We start from the raw sequence: 17,500 nt of genomic DNA, 5'->3' as shown, positions 1-17,500 counted from the left end.
TTCTTTGTGGCTTTATGTAATGGAAGTTTGATTGTCCTATATAATAATAATAATAATAATAATAATAATAATAATAATAATAATAATAATAATAATAATAATAATAATAATAATATTAAAAAGGATGGCTGTATTATGCGAATATATCTTATATAGTGTCTTTTCTATCTTCCTTATGATTTGCTTTTCAGGCTCAGCTATGTTAGTCAGCAACTGGCCGATATTCATGTTGGAAAAGGATAGTGTGCGATTTCTGATTGGATATTTTAATAAAGACCCCGCATTCCGCACACTATCCTTTTCCAACATGAATATCGGGCCAGTTGCTGACTAACATCGCTGAGCCCGAAAAGCGAATCATAAAGGAAGATAAATAATGTGTGAAATCTAGTTATATTGATACATTAAGTCTCCTAGATGTGTTAACATCTAATGCAAAAACGACCTTGCGTAAGTGGTTTCACTTGTAGGCCTTCGTGTTATTTTTTTTTTCTCGTTTTATGAAGGCATTGTTTAGTTGATCACCTCGACTTGTTACTCAGAGTCTGGATGCAAAGTCAGTCATGAAAAAATTATTGGAATTTGATTAGAGAGAGAGAGAGAGAGAGAGAGAGAGAGAGAGAGAGAGAATCTTTTTGTTATCCCCTTTGTGTGTGTGTAATTTTTCACTCGCCTTTTTAGTTGCGTAATATTCTCTCTCTCTCTCTCTCTCTCTCTCTCTCTCTCTCTCTCTCTCTCTCTCTCTCTCTCATTTGTTATTAAATATAACTTTTACTTTTATTACTTATTGTCTGTTACGTAGAGCCGAGACTTGAGAAATTACTTTAAAGGTGATGGAGTTACCGAAGACCATCGCTGTCTAACGTGGAGTTATGCATATGAGGGGAAAAAACAACAATCTCTTAGATACGCAGTGGTATTGAGGATTTTCTTTTTAATAGTTTGAATTCGCGACCCCCTCCTGCATTTCGTGAATTATATAACCTGTCATATTGTAAAGTGCTAATTTGCTGTTGCTTCTCATGCAAAGGTCGCCCCTGCTTTGAGCAACTATTCCCGCCTCAGTATTTCTAAAATGGCTTGTTTCTCATATCAGACATTAAGGATATGGCTCTGACTTCATAGCCACAGATATGTATATAGTTGAATTATTAGTAAACATTAAATTCTTTTGTTTACTCTTCGCGTTTTGTAAACAGTTATTATTCCTCTTGATTTGTCGTGCCCGCAAGGCTCCCACATCTGTGATGAGACTGTATGGCTCTATGCCAGACTTGTAGACAACTATTCAAAGCGTTCGGACGCTCACATGTACACACGTACACGCACACGCACGTACACCAAACAAAGCTTCTTCCTTGACCCTGGCAAGCAAGTTAGTATAAACTTGTCCATGTAAGCTAGCTAAAACCCATGAGTCATCTGACCTACCTCTTTCCCTCTCTCGCCCTTCCATGCATAAATACACGCACATATGTGGGCATAGATGCCAGGTAGACTGAAAAAATTCTTTTCACTGGAAGCCGCCATTTGTCTATGTTCATTGTCCCGTTACTTATCTCACTCTGATGATATTGATTATAAATTACCTGGTGCCACATCTGAAGGGGCTGCTGATCCTATTGGTTTTGACAAAGCCCTTACTTAACCTTGTTGGTTGTTAATTTAGGGGATGTGGCAGTTGTTTTAATTTTGCTCAGTGTTTTAGAGTTGCTCTGGTAATGTCTTTCGAGTAACCCAGTGGCCTTTTGTAGCCCAGGTCCGAGGAAAACCAGAGAAAGGAAAAAGAAGGTAGAAGGGTATGCATAAACCTTCCTCTAAAGGATAAAGGAAGTTTAAGGTCTTTCATATCTCCCTTCTTTGTCATGGCATAATCTTTATCGCTTTGAGGGAAATCCCGATATTTAGGGGAAATTCCTCTATACTATTTTTGATGGTCGAGTGCCAACATAACTGTCTTCCCTCCCATCCTAACCCTTCTGATCTCCTGGCGCTCAGTGTTATATATTTAACCAGCATTGGTTTCTTGTCTGCGTAGTTGGTGGTAATGCAGTATTAATAAGTTTGTTTCCTTTTTGTTATTAGTTTGTTGTCATTTTAATTTTATAGGTTTATTACCTTCCTAGTCATCATAGTCATCATTATCACTATCATCAAGTTGCTTGAATTTTTATCATTAAAGGGAGTTTTTCAGTAGTGCATTTCTTCAATCTGTTAAATGTTCTTCGATTTTATCTTAGATTTAACCACGTATTTGGCTGAATTAAACAAGATATTTAAGAAATTCACTGCATTATTGTAATAATAATGGTTTATTTCACTGTATTGCTGTTTGCTAAAACGCGAACGGCAACAGAACGAAAAAGCAAAATTGGTAGAAAGAGAAAAGAAAAATAAAAACCTGGAAAATACAGTCATGTTTTGATTCGCCCTTTTCAAATAGTTCCCCTCTGAACGGAGCACTGGAGTGAGCTCTGATGCACAAAAATTTTTTTACATTTTTCTCAATGCTTGTATATTTCAAAATTTTATTGGAATAAAATTCCTTTGTTTTGCGGGGAAACAGGTATATTTAATTTTTTTTTTTTTTTTGTTCGAAGAGAGAGCCAGAGTTCTTTTGTGTTAGTTGAAAGAATTTCGTTTAATTTTTATTTCGGAGACAAGGAGTATTTTAAAAAATGAAAAGTTCTTCATAATTTCAAATTGTTATGAACATGAAATTTACCTTATTTTATGCTTAAGCACAATTTCCTATGGAAGAAATTCCGTTGTGCCTTTCTTGACATCAGTAGTTAATGTGGTCAGACAACTAATGGACCGCTTGTGAGGTGGACACACGGAGAGAACAGGAGGTATGAAGACTGATCGACTTTAACAAACATTTTAATGTTGTACTTTTCGTTCTCTCCTGAAAGGAATATTAAACATTATTTATCTTGTGTATTTCAGATCTCTCTCTCTCTCTCAGTGTGTTCAAATGCGATTATTGGCCCGATTCTCTCTCGGGAAGACTCGGCGGGTCTGCATTAGATCAAAGTGGTGTTGTTTGTGCGTCTCGTCGCAAAACTTGAGGTCATGAATAATGTCAGGGCCCGATTCATCTCTTTGAAGGAATCGGTTACGCTTTTTTTCCTCTCTGGAATCGCCTCCATTGTTGGAGACCTTTTTCTCGGTGCAAAATATCCTTAATGTCACCAGCCTTGATGTTATCTGTGTCAGAGGTTTTTCCTTCTTTCTAGAAATAGATTTCTGTTTTTGTCTGTTTCCTCGTGTAGTTTTTTTTTTTTTTTTTACCTCAAAGTAACGTTAAAATTTTTTTAGAATTGATTGTATGTTCACTGAATTTATTTATTTTTGGGGGGGGAGGTGTTTAGTTTATCTCGCTGTCAGCTCGTAGTTTTGTAGTAATGCGATTTAGGCTCGTTCATTTAAAACCCAGGAATATTCGTTGGCCTGAATAGCTAATTATGTACCTGATAGTCAGTCGGATGTCATGGGTCGCAAATCGGCGGGTGTGGGATGAGAAGAAGAAGAAGAAGTGGAAGACGAAAAATATAAAAACAAAAAAACCCCGAGAGGTCAGTGCTTATTCAAAAAATACACAAAATCATAATTAAAAATTTGAGGGCCCCGACCCTTACCGGCGCGGAAATTATTCATTAAATCTCTCTCTCTCTCTCTCTCTAGTGTTAATGATCTATTTTGAATTTTTCCTCTTTTGTTTTTATTTATGGGCAAAATAGGTTTATGTTAACATCTCAAGGTTAGACTAGGAAGACACTGAAAGATATGCGCTGAGAGAGAGAGAGAGAGAGAGAGAGAGGTGTATATTATTGCTGTTTGTTCGAGACCCACGTCTATCTGTCGACTTTAAAAGCAGCTTCAGCTTATGTTTACGTCACGTTTGAGATGATTTTTCATTGTCAATAATAAAGATGAGTTCTGTTTATTTTTCGTAATTTTTTTTTACAGAAGTACAAATTCTCTCTCTCTCTCTCTCTCTCTCTCTCTCTCTCTCTCTCTCTCTCTCTCTCTCTCTCTCTCTCTTCAGTTGCATTTTTTCTTTGAAGGTCTTGGAGGTTCGATTTCATATTGTTAATATTGTTATGAAAGTTGATGATGTTTTGTCAACGTGTTAAATTTCATCTTGGCTTATGAAACGCTTTTCCTTTGTCAGATATGATGATAATTTTTTTTAGTGTCAAGTGGAAAAAATCTAGTTTCTTACAAAATAAGTGGTATGTCTTCAACTGGGGATATTGTTTGATCTTTATTAATTTATTTTTGTTAAGACCCTCAGAAACTGTGCCTGCTTTCTCTCGTAGGTTTGGCCATATTTGATTCCACGTGGAATGTAGAATGTGGATGCCTTTTGCCTTTCACAGTATATAGCTTTAAGTAGTATTTTGAAGTAAACTAAAAGATTTCAAGTCATCCAAATAGTTGTAAGTTAAGTGAATGGTTTAAAGGAAACTAAATAGCTTTAAACATTTAAGTGACCTGAAGTGAAATGGTAGGCTGAGGTCAATTTGATAGGTTGAAATAATGTACATAAATTTTAAGTAAACTGAATAGCTTGAAGTAAGCTGATGGGTTTGGGTAAATCGAATAGTTTGAAGTAAATTGAGTGGTTTGAGGTAAAACAGATAGCTTCAAGTACACTGAATAGCTTGAAATAAACTGGCAGGTTTAAGGTAAAATGAAGAGCTTGAAGTAAAGTGATAGGTTTGAAGTAATTTGAATGGTTTGAGGTAAAACAGATAGCTTCAAGTACACTGAATAGCTTGAAATAAACTGGTAGGTTTAAGGTAAAATGAAGAGCTTGAAGTAAAGTGATAGGTTTGAGGTAAAGTTAATAGTTTTAACTGAATTAAAATGAGCTGAATAGCTGCAACTAAACTGAATGTTTTGGGAATAGACTGAATGTTTCGCAGTAAACTGAAAAGGTGAAAGTAAACTGAACGGGTTGTGTTTCTTTAGTTGCCTTAAAGCAATAATCAAGGGATACAAAATACTTGCCAGGCCACCATCACCTATATTCCGCAGAAGTCTGCATCCTTGGTAGCTTGGTTCGCCTATTGTTCCTCTCCTGCTACGGTCAGTCTCTAGAATTAACTGTCTATTACTCTTTGGCGTTTTTATTCCTTTGGAGAGACAAGTTGATTGCTTCCTTGTGGGTTGAGTATCATTATGGGTAGACAACCACTGGGTTCTTCCCAGGAAGGAGAACGACCAAGTTCAAAAGCTTCAACGTTTTGCATGGATTTTTCCTTTCTTGATTTTCCTTTAATATATTTGATTGCCTTCCCATAAAAGAAACATTAATTTTTTAATCTATTATTTACCCGTGTATTTTTTCTTACCTCGGATCCTTCTGTATTGAACTTAGAATTTATTTGGAATGAATTTATCCAGCATCGCTTAGAGATGTAAAGTTTAATTTAGTGTGTAGAACATTACTGATGCTACGTGGTTACGTAATCACATTCATTATCCAAGTGTTGCCAGATGATTTCTAAATTACAATAGAAAATAGATGACGAAAATCGACTCCAGAATTTTTTCATCTTACTAACACAATATTGCTTCCATAAATAACAAAATAATTGGAGAGAACTGTATCCCTTTTCATAAACCACCTCACAAAAGATTACGTCTCCTGGTCATCATGAAAGGGAACCCCCCCCCCAAATGAAAAGACATGTCAAAAAAAGTTCTTACGTAGAGAGTTGTACGAAAGATTATCTAAGAAAAATAGACCAACGGCTTTTCATTCGAAAGTATTGTATTCCTATTTATATACTGGGAAAACTTTTAGGAAAACATCCCTGAAAGCTCGCGCTTTCCTCTCCAAATGTAAGAGGATTTCTTTTAAGGGAGTATCTTTGGAAGTTTAATCTGTCGCAAAATGTATTGCTGAAAGCTTTTCTCGTTTTATCAAGTCACTCAAAAGAGTTTTCTCTTGTTTTTGCATCTTCTAGAGTGTATGGAACTCGTAAATAATAATAATAATAATAATAATAATAATAATAATAATAATAATAATAATAATAATAATTACTCAAAGATTTTCGTCTTTTTAACAATGGTTTAGATGTGTTGCTTTCTTTCAGGAAAAATTACAGGCAATTACAGTGAAATAAATTTCTCAGTATTTCTGTTATCTTTTATTATGCAGTTTGTCTAGGATTATGTCGTAAATCGAGAGAAAAAAATTATCACCATAGAACAAATTTTCCTTTAACATGTGACCAAAATGATGTCCATCCTTCCAAAAAGTTTCACGGAAGACTTCCACTTTTTTCGAAGATCTCCACAGACGATCGTCCACTTACACGAGACTGTCAGGAGAAAAATGTTACCGATATGAAAAGAGGAGGAGAGGACGGGAGAGTGCTTTTCCAAGGTCCATTATGTCCTCCGCCGTCGATGAAGAAGAAGAAGAAGAAGCAGAAGAAAGAAAAGATCCTTTTGAAGAGATTCTTTCCATCAACGCTTGTCCGAGGCTCGAAGACCTTCCGTGTTAGTCTTTAAGCCTCACTTTCTTGAAGACTTCAAGACCACCAAGACTTAAAGATTTACGTCGGTCTGTATGTCACATTTGCCTGAGGAGAGAGATCCCATTCTCCAATACTTGTATCAATATGTAATCTAGGATAAATTACACATTAGGTCTTGGGTCACACTTGATTGAAGACCTCAAAACCTTGTATGTCGTTTTTAGGTCATTTTTGCAGACCCGGGACCCACAATATTAGTCACTAAGTCCCACTTGTTAAGTCACCAAGTAAAGACACATGCCCAAGACTTCAGCCACATTACCTTCCATACCGGTCTTTAGGTCAAATTTGCCTAATAGACCCCAAGACATCTATCGGTCTTTAACTGCGACCTTTAAGGTTAGCAAAGGCCCCGTGTATTGTTTTATCTTTTGACATTTCATTGACTTTAGCTCAGGTCTAGACTCCCTAAAATCCCTGGTACTATTGGCTTTTTACTTTTTTTTTTAAGTTCGAAGCCACTTCAACGCTTGTTGTTTTGTCCTTTTTTTTTTACGTTAACGAAGATCCGAAAAGTCGTAATATCTCAGTTTACTGTTTGCCTGTTGACCTTTTTGACGTTAGCAGAGACCTGAAACCTTTAAAAGCCTGGCGTACCACAGACCGGTAGGCCTTTTGACGTTTACAGAGACGTAAAAACTCTTTAAAAGTCTGGTATACAATTTTTTTTTCTAATGCTTTTTTCACAGTCGGTATTGCATTTAGCATTTATAACGTTTTTGTTATCTTTATCGTATGCCATAAACATATTTTTTTTCTGAGACTAACTGTTATAATAACTTACAACCTCGATATGTAGACTAATTATGTCATACCTTGAGTTTCATCGAAATTGGGGTCAAGTATTGGAAATTTGTACTGTCATTTGTTCAACGTTGAGTTTTTTTTTTTTTTTTTTTTTTTTTTTTTTTTTTTTTACATATGGAGTGAGGCCCATATTATCCTCACCTTTGATGTTTATGTTATTTACCGCCGATATAGTAATCACTCGTACAGATGAACAAAAGGCACAACAATGCTAATTATATTTTAATATCCTAAAAGTTATGATTTGTAATTTATGACTGATGAAAATATGGAAACAATCCGGAATATGCCTGCAGTTTTATATATATATTCATAACCAAGATCTTAAGTTGCAATATGTCTTCATAACAAGTAATTTATTGCCTTAAATATCTGCTAACCGTACCATTTATATAATTTACGTAGTTCATGTTGAATAATATTGAACACTGGGGTACATCAACCAGGATTAGATCGACCTCGCCTGTAGAGAACATAGACAAGAGTCATCTTTGAGTGCGGATTAATTTTTTTTTTAATTAAGATTATGTCAGCCATATTCTTATGAGGTCATGTCAGCCATGTTCTTTGTGGTAGGACACATTCCTCCAACCTCCATTTTTGTGGGTTTGAGTAATGTGATCGGTGTCTAAAAAGACCCTTCTATTGATACATTTCTGAAATTGTGCAAGTTCATATACCATGCTTATATACGATTCAGTGTCGGTGTTGTTTTGAGATACTCGAGAATCACCTCGGTGGTTTTTTATGTACCAAGATATTGAGGGTGATATCAGTTATACCTTGTCATTAATTTTTAAATGATTCCCATCAATCGAAAATAGTAGTAGTAGTAGTAGTAGTAGTAGTAGTAGTAGTAGTAGTAGTAGTAGTAGTAGTAGTAGTAAATACACCTTCCAGAGCGATTGTACGATTAAACACAAGTGTTAATTTACAAGGCACTCTTCCAAAGACAGAATTCTTGAATATTATAGAGAAATAAATAAAGGAAAAGCTAACATTATACTTGTATATAAATGAAAATAGCGCGTCCGTGCTCTCTCTCTCTCTCTCTCTCTCTCTCTCTCTCTCTCTCTCTCTCTCTCTCTCTCTCTCTCTCTCTCTCTCTCTCTCTCTCACATGTGTGTGTGTATAAATGATTGCTTACACTAATTTATTGTACGTTTCATATCTGCAGCAGCTCATGAAAATAATTTCAAAACATTAGAAAGATTTGTTTTAACGAAGTGTTGCTCTGTAATTACTGAGGCATTATAACGCATTTGAATGGACCTAGTATTTTTTGTGTATTTTTAAGCAATTAAAAAAATCAGTTGCTTGACCCCATTAAAGCGTTGTTCTGCAATTACTGTAGCCAGCGGAATGTGGCCAGTAAATGATTCCTCTGGCACCGTATTTATGATTATTCTTGAGAGAGATAGGGAGTGGCCGTACCGCAATTTTTTTTTTACAATATTTTATTATTATTATTATTATTATTATTATTATTATTATTATTATTATTATTATTATTATTATTATTCAGAATGTTCGGTTTCCCTTCTGGAGCAAGCTTAATAATAAGACATTGACTTACCAAGCAAACTTCCAAAGAATTTTTTATTTTCATTTAACAGAGAAAAGTCAGGGTCAGCAGATGAGAAGTAGAATTAAGACACAAGTGAAATATTGGGTCAGTGAAGATGTACCAAGCTCCTAGTTCCACAGGAGCATCTTTTTGGTTCGTAGAAAAACAGAGAATTAGATGTCCGGAGGCGAGTGAATTTTGCCCTGCAAGTCACACGTGACCAAAAATCCCATCGTCATCATCGTGAGGTTCGAAACAGACCAGGATCTGACGTTTTTGCCCTTCTCGGGAGACGGACGGCATAATTATTTCTCGTTATTATTATAAATGCTGTGTATAGCTTGAGTGTTATTACAACAACTACTACTGCTACTACTGTTTCTGCAACTGTTACTACTATAGATAACAGAGTTTTAATGGCCCAGCTACTAGTTCTCTTCCGTTTAAAGCGATTAGTTAGAATTTTTATCTGTAGAAAGATGTATTTTTGATATCTTCAGATTGACAGTGACAGCAGAGTTTGTATTAAAAGTTTCAAAATACCCCACCAGTAGAGTTATTATTATTATTATTATTATTATTATTATTATTATTATTATTATTATTATTATTATTATTATTATTATTATTATTATTGCTACTACTACTTCCGAGGCAAGAAATAAACATGAAATTCCAATAGTCTACCCTGTTCAAAGTACAAAACAAGAATAAGAGAAAAGAAAAAGAAAACAGAAGAGGAACTACGGGAAGGCAGTCTCGCCAAGGTCACGAGTGATCTGTCGAAAGAGAGATATATAATACTTTAGGTCACCACTGAATCGGAGTTCCTTCCTGGAGGCGGTGTGCTGCAGAGGGAGTACTTTTGGGAGCTATACTTTGCTCCAGATTTGCTGCTTTAGCGTTATGTAGACTTTTTTTTTTCCTTCGTATCCATCCTTGAGTTTTGCTTCACATGATGCCTTCGTCGATAACGACGTATTTTTTTATTATGTTGATTTGAGAATGAGAAAAAACTTATTAATAACAAAATTTTATATTTTTATACACGTTGCTGCTGTGTTCAGCAGGGCTCTTGTTTCTTAACATTCAAAAGCTGCGTTTTTGTTTTTGTTTTTGTTAATATGTTGATTTGAAAATAAGAAAGAACTGTTATTAATGACACCATTTTATTTTTTATGTGTGTTGCTGCTGTGTTCAGCACGGGCTCTTGTTTCTTAACATTCTGAAAATCCGCACGCATTGTAGTCTATTTGACGGTGTGCTTTTGAGGAAAACATTCAAAAGCGTCGTTTTTGTTTTTGTTTTTGTTAATATGTTGGTTTGAGAATAAGAGAAAACTGTTATTAATAACAAATTTTATATTTTTATACACGTTGCTGCTGTGCTCAGCTCGGGCTCTTGTTTCTTAACATATTCCGAAAATCTGTACACAAAGTGATTTATTTGATGGTGCGTTTTTGACAAGGGCAGTGAAGAGAGAGAGAGAGAGAGAGAGAGAGAGAGAGAGAGAGAGAGAGAGAGAGAGAGAGAGAGAGAGAGAATGAATTTGCGTGCGTATGTCGGTACGAAAATGTCGTTTTTGACGTCCAGCTGTTTTAAAGTTAAAGTCATTTTGTCATGACATCGCCCGTCTGTCCAGGGAAATGTTTCTGTCATACCATTTTGCAAAGCTCAAGGACTTTTATGTTGTAACAGAATGAGAACAGGAGTATTGCAGTGAGATATTTCACTAATATGTTAACACAGACATCTTCAGTCTTGATGTTGGGTAATAAGAAAATGGAGAATTATATATATATATATATATATATATATATATATATATATATATATATATATATATATATATATATATATATATATATATATATATATATATATATAATTATATGTGTGTGTAGGTGAATTGGTGAGTGAGTAGTAAAATGTGTCACTAAAGATAACATTATGATAATAATAATAATAATAATAATAATAATAATAATATTATTATTATTATTATTATTATTATTATTATTATTATTATTATATGTACACATGAAATAGTTTTAGGGTAGCTGACGTTAATGAATAAAAATTCACCGTTGGAGACAGTAAGGATGCTGTATTACTTGTTAATAATCAGAATGGCAATAAGACCATCACTCGTAGCCATAAGGAACCCTTGAAGAGAAACGTAATAAAGCGGAATTGAAAACTCTGAGGAATGTACCCAACAGGACATGTCTAACAAACGCCATTTAATGGGGATATGTACCAAAGCAGGCGAAAAATTAGAATGTATAATCACAAAAGAATGGCAATCATAACATAACAAGAAAAAAACAATAGAAAAATGAGTGAATTATGAAGCATACAAAGCATTTGAGTAAAAAAGTTATCTGCGAAACAGAAGTCTCATTATCTCATCTCTCTTACAATTGAGATCTTCCTGCTTCCCTGTTGAAGATGTTTTGGATAAGCAGATTGCTGCATGTCTTAATCTGATGATCACTTTGGACACAGTTCGCCTAATAATGATATTCAGATCATCCAGGCGGCTTCTTGAGAACGTTTGCACAGCAGAATGTAGCGAGGTGTGTTAGTAAGGCGCCTCAGAATGTCATTATGAATAACAGTACAGTAATAACTCTTGTGGTCTCACGGGTATGGCTCGTCCAAAGGGAGCAACCATAGACGCTATAGCTGTAGGAGCAACAAAACATTAATTTGATTTGTCGTTGGCAAAAGGCAAATCCCTCTGCTGTCATGTTGTCAGTTGCACACGGCTTACGTTGTCTGTTCTGTGCTAGCCATATCTTACTATATATATATTTGTCATATATGACATTGTGCCTAGATGAAAGCTTTCATGCACAAATTCCAGTCGGCGGTTCCCGAGGAATATTCATGGCTCTTCCAGGTGTTTAAGCGATCCAGGAAGCAGCGACGGGGCCTGAGTCTTGGTTTTGTTGCGTAATGTCAAATTTATGTCACAGACACATTCACAATAGTAGTTTGTTATAGGTAAACAAATAGCCTAAATGACCTTGCCTGTCAGAATAATCGTAAAGCCAATTTTATTCAAGGTTATAGGATTTGTTTTGTTTAAGCATTGTACGTACACGCTCTGGCTGCAGTCGCATTGTTTATGTTGCAATCATGCAGTTTCGGTGACTTAGGATTTCATTGTTGCATTTCATTTTAGAATGGGGCTCGTTGTGTTGGCATTCTCGGGTGATGGAATGACTTTGCATACATCCATGTTGGATCAGTTGATTGCTTGTTTAAGGAACAGCCAACTTTTGCACTTTTTATGGACGGAACTTCCAAAACGAGTGAGAGGAGGAAACTAATAGGGTGTGTGTTTATTTGATTGACTGTTTTGCTAACGTACGGTTATTCGCATGTGCTCAGCGTACACACACACACACATGTGTGTGTGTGTATGTATGTATATATATATATATATATATATATATATATATATATATATATATATATATATATATATATATATATATATTAGATGTTTTCCACGAAAGTGATTCATCCTTGAATTCATGGACTGTCATCTTATATTTCTTATTGAGATCCGCCCGCAGTCAAGGGAAACGGCTTATTGTGCAGGAGACCACTATACTGCTGGTCGTTCTATTAGCAAGGTATATATGATACTGTGTTTATATCAATACTGACCGAGCCTTCTGCGTTTGCTCATCCTCTGAATGAAACTGAGGGCTAACGTGAGTTCCGCCAGCAATGTATATAAAGCTGACTTCGAAGTATCGAGCGTGTATCGTGTCATGTTATTATGTGAAGAAACCATGGATATGAAACATAACACTTGCCTTGTGTTTATCTCTTGGGCACTCAGTAAACAATTGTTAACGTTGGTTTTGTTACAAATATAGATGGTGTTGCCGTAAAAACGTTCCTCAGTATTTCAGTTTCGTTTTTGGAATTTTCATATGGAATTCAGGATTGTGTTTTTGTAATGTTTCTCAGTTAAAATAAAGTTCAAGCATGCTTTTTATCGTAATTAGCGGTTGTTTTAGATTGTAGGACTATTTTTTACCAAAAAATTTCTTAAATCCCGCTGATTATTATTGTCAAGCATGTTATGCTATTCAGTAGGTATACCATCGGCATAAAATTGACAGGAAATATATCATCTCTCTCTCTCTCTCTCTCTCTCTCTCTCTCTCTCTCTCTCTCTCTCTCTCTTATTGTACTGCAAAATTGTTAAAGTTAATACCACTTATCCTGATTGTACCTTAACTCGAGAGAGTTTCGGAGCATTATAATTTACAAGGCAGATATTTATGCATGTAAGCAAGAATGTATGTATGTATGTTCAGTCGCGCAGTCGTCGTTCTTGAGTCGTGGAACATCTTGATAAATGGCACGTCATTGTGGAGCGAGATTTATGAATTGAAAGCGTCAAGAGTACATGCTATAATGGGCTCATAAATTAATCCACTCAGTTGCTGCAAATACTCTTGTGAGTGAAGAATAACAGTCCAAAGGAGGCTTTTCTCCAGTGTGTCATTTCTTTTGTTAATCTGTTTTCAGCCTCGGGGGAGGGGATGCGGTCTCTTGCCTCTGTACATTACATGTTGCTGTGTCGTGAGTGTGTTTGTGTGTCTCTGTGTGCATGTTTTTGTAATATATAAAGGCCGAAAGGAGAGGAAAACTAATTTCTTGATGTAGTCGAGGCCTGCAAAAATTAATGGAGCAAAAGGTAAAATATTTGAAAGACCGGCCTCAATAAAGCTGAAATATGGTAAGCGACAGGGAAAGCGGAAGAAAGGAAGAGAATTCCAAAGCTTAGAAATAAGGGGAAAGAAACATTAATGACTGTACGATCTGTTTACGTTAGCGCTTGTCTGTCAAAGCAGTACATAGTTATTTAACCAAGATCTTATCATGACGTTACAGGGAGACACCTAATATTTAACGTTGTGACGAGGTTAGTCATAAGAATATTATTATTTAATAAAAACCCACTATTATATAAATAAATTGTATTAATATGTTTTTATCTTTTGCATACTAATACAATTTGTATATATAATTGCGAGTTTTTATTACATAATTTATCACGATGTGAATTTCTTAGCGATATTATTATTATATTAATAATAAAATGAAGAAGAGAATCAACAACAGTTTCTTCGTCTTTGATGTTTTTAGACAATACGATTATTATTCTCTGCACCCGATTACAACCTGTTTGTTATTTAGAAGCGCCTGTTGTTGTTTGCGTTATGTACCCAGGACTTCGTGCCCTTTGAAAATAAAGCAGACGGACCGGACAGCGTAGAGAGAGAGAGAGAGAGAGAGAGAGAGAGAGAGAGAGAGAGAGAGAGAGAGAGAGAGAGAGAGAGAGTACGCTAGCGAAGGAGTAAACGAGCTGCAGCATTGCAAACACGTGCTTGTATGCGAGATAGCCCCTTTTTGTGTGTGTGAAGCGAAAGGCCTTGTTTTCGCGTGGTCCCACTCGATTGCCAAAGTTCAAACGGGGATTTTAAATCAAGTCCTGATTGCAAGTTTTGTTTGTTACGGTGACTGCCGTCAGAAATGCAGACGTCCCTGTGTTTGCACGCTCGGTCATATGCTTATGCTTTGACGATTGCTCGGTAGAAATGATCGATTTATTTGCGCTGGTACTAGGAATTATGTAAATACAATGTAGCTTTACTAGTGCGTACTTTATCATCGGTTATTATTATATACACGTTCAGTTCCACAGGAAAATAAAGTATTTTGTAAAACAATTTACATCAATTCCAAAATGCCGTGTGTGTGTATGTGTGTTTGTGTGTATGTGTGTGTGTGTTGAAAATACTGGAATTCTTGGAGACTGGATCTGGCAGATCAATTCACGACCGAAATCTTGATTAAAGGCAAACGAAGAAAAGGGAGCGTTATCTCACATCGTCCCTGTTTTTTTGGATATTGATGATGGTAACTTTGAGAGAGAGTGCAATGCCATATTAAAGTGCCATGCCCCTTTGCCCTAGTTTTTCTGACATTTCTCGGCTGCTGTTTATTATGTCTGCTGGGTTATAGTATGTTTTCAACTGTGTCTGTGTGTGCGTGTTTGTGTTTATTAACAAAATATCTCGAGAATGGATTAACGGAGTTTTGTATAATTGGTAACATTGTTAATTGGATCATTTTTGATCGATTAACTTCTGTTGGATTTGGATGGATTTTAATAAATCCACCATGACAACTATGGAAGTGTTTTTGAGGACTTCACTTCTTTGTAAAGGTCATTTTTATAAATCTTATAATTTTGATAGCACATCACACATTATATTAGGTATAATGAGTATTTGCTTGAGTCCGAATTCTGTGGTGAAAGGTCAAGGTCACACCATAGGTGTCGCTTCTTTTGCAAATTTAGTAGACAGACTTCAGCGGAATTATGCTCTCTGTTGAGTACTATAGTTTACGTACTCTGTTATGCGGAAGTTTATTCAGCATTTTCATGGACTTTTGTTAATATTATTAGTATTAATAATTTGTAATGATTTACAGTCTGTGTTACTGATAAGTCAGTCCTTGGGTAGATCATTTTATTTTAAGGTAAATCATATATTTTATACATGTACAGATATATTTATACGTGCTCATGTATTTTTTTTCACTAGCGGATAATATACCGCAGTGTATTAACATGCGTGTTATTTCCTTTTAAGGGGTTGTTGAAGGGAGTGTGTCTTTGTAAGTCTTCTCTGTACTTGTAAATAGGAACTAGTGAATACCTAGCGACAAATGTTTATGCTCTTTATGTATTCGTGTTTATTTTTGGCTGTTTTTATTATAGTTTTATGTGAAACTCTCTCTCTCTCTCTCTCTCTCTCTCTCTCTCTCTCTCTCTCTCTCTCTCTCTCTCTCTCTCTCTCTCTCTCTCTCTCTCATTGTGGGATGGTCTGCGGTCGTGGCACGTGCTCTCTCGAATAACACAAAATCTTAGAGAGGGTCAGAAGATATAAGGGATGGATTTTGCGGTCGGCCTTTGTGGGGCTTTAGTCAGTCAAAAACTCTCTCTCTCTCTCTCTCTCTCTCTCTCTCTCTGTGTGTGTGTGTGTGTGTGTGTTCCAAAAGGGTCGTAGCTTGAGGCATTGGGTAAGAAGTTGTGACAGGTTGTTAATGATAAAACTCTCTGTCCATTCTGTTTTACCTCTTCTGATACCCGTGATCCGTAGGTGATCCCTCCTCGGGAGTTGGTCGTTTTTATATGTTGTTTATGTGGCACATTACATGAGAGAAAAGAAATCAGAAGTAAGGGCCGAGACTTATTTTTTTTTATTAAATTAAAACCTTCTCGTTCCATGTTGGTAATGTTTGAAGTATCTTACTTTAAAGTACACAGCCTTTGTTTGTATGAGAGAGAGAGAGAGAGAGAGAGAGAGAGAGAGAGAGAGAGAGAGAGAGAGAGAGAGAGAGAGAGAGGGAGAGAGACAGTTGACGCTTGCGCAAGTTTAGTACTAACCACATTCCTTAGAGTGATGATATATTACGCTTTTTTTGTTTTCTTTATTCTTCTTATTTAGCTTTCTGTTTATTTTCACGTGGGATTGGATTCAATTTTGCTCATTTTTGGAGTTTTTATTTTCCTTGTGAAATGTCAGTATTTTTTTTATGGCAGAGAGAGAGAGAGAGAGAGAGAGAGAGAGAGAGAGAGAGAGAGAGAGAGAGAGAGAGAGAGAGAGTCTGAGCATGTTCTTTAATACTTACTGAGAGCAAGACGGCATTTTTTAAGAGTGCTCCAAAAAGACCCTGTTTTGCTTGTCGAAAACGAGATCTTCCTTTCGTATAACGACAGTTTTCCCAACTCATCCGAAGAGCTGTTGAAACATCTTCCTCTAAAGGGAAAAGGCCGTACGAAGGGGGTCTTTTTCGTATCTTTATTTTTATATTTTCCCCAGACGCGAGATCTGAACTCTCCTTCCATGCATGAAAGTCGATGTTTTTGAAGTGAAGTGCACAGTCCCGTGTTTGTAGGAGTGGTTCCAGTAGCCCTCTGCTACCACCTTCCAGCGCGGCCTGGCCGACTGAGCTGGCAGGCAGCAGGGCCACGGCACTGACTGACGGTGGCCACGACTGACGGCAGAGCCAAAGCCAGTGAGAGCCCAGAGCCCGTGTGAGTGTCGAGTGCAGAGGTTGAGAGAGAAGAGAGGAAGAGCGTGCGCTACCGAGAAGCCTCCCCCGAGTTGGTATATAATGTGTACACTCCCGGCCTGCTTCACTCAGTTACTTCACTGCCGTCGGAGTGGCAGATACACCTTATCGATTCTTTGTCCTGTCCGTAAACTGCCCACCTCCCCCCTTTTTTATCCTGAATTTGTTGACATTCTTAGCAAGCATAGTTATTTTGTACGCCCAGTGAGTTAGCTTTTGTATTTTGTAATATCCCACCTTTTTATTTTTGCTGTTGTCTGTTCGCCAGTTCAATCTTTCTGTCGTGTCGCAAGGTGGTGTTGATAAAATTGTCTGCCAATTTTCGAATCGTGTTGGAGATTTTGTCTTGCAAACGCGCTGTCTTTTGCAACCTTGGAAGAATTTTTTT

General features: G+C 36.3%; 1 protein-coding gene across 25 annotated transcripts in view; it reads left to right on the top strand.

The window, feature by feature from the left end:
• Nucleotides 1-17,500, top strand: part of ZnT63C (zinc transporter 63C) — a 237,393-nt gene that overhangs the window by 168,583 nt on the left and 51,310 nt on the right. Inside the window, exon 1 of one of the 25 annotated variants that reach the window (XM_067112102.1) lies at nucleotides 17,071-17,500. This exon is cut by the window's right edge and continues 51 nt beyond it. The exons of 23 other annotated variants lie outside the window; for them this stretch is intronic. The gene's annotated coding sequence lies outside the window, so the exon portion shown is untranslated. Of the gene's footprint in view, nucleotides 1-17,070 lie in introns of those variants that run through there. One more of the 25 variants, XM_067112113.1, reaches the window with a different exon arrangement.

The sequence above is a fragment of the Macrobrachium rosenbergii genome, chromosome 12, assembly GCF_040412425.1.
Source record: "Macrobrachium rosenbergii isolate ZJJX-2024 chromosome 12, ASM4041242v1, whole genome shotgun sequence".
Lineage (NCBI taxonomy): Eukaryota > Metazoa > Arthropoda > Malacostraca > Decapoda > Palaemonidae > Macrobrachium > Macrobrachium rosenbergii.
Note: the sequence above shows the minus strand (reverse complement) of the source record. Positions and strands in the feature narration are given on the sequence as shown.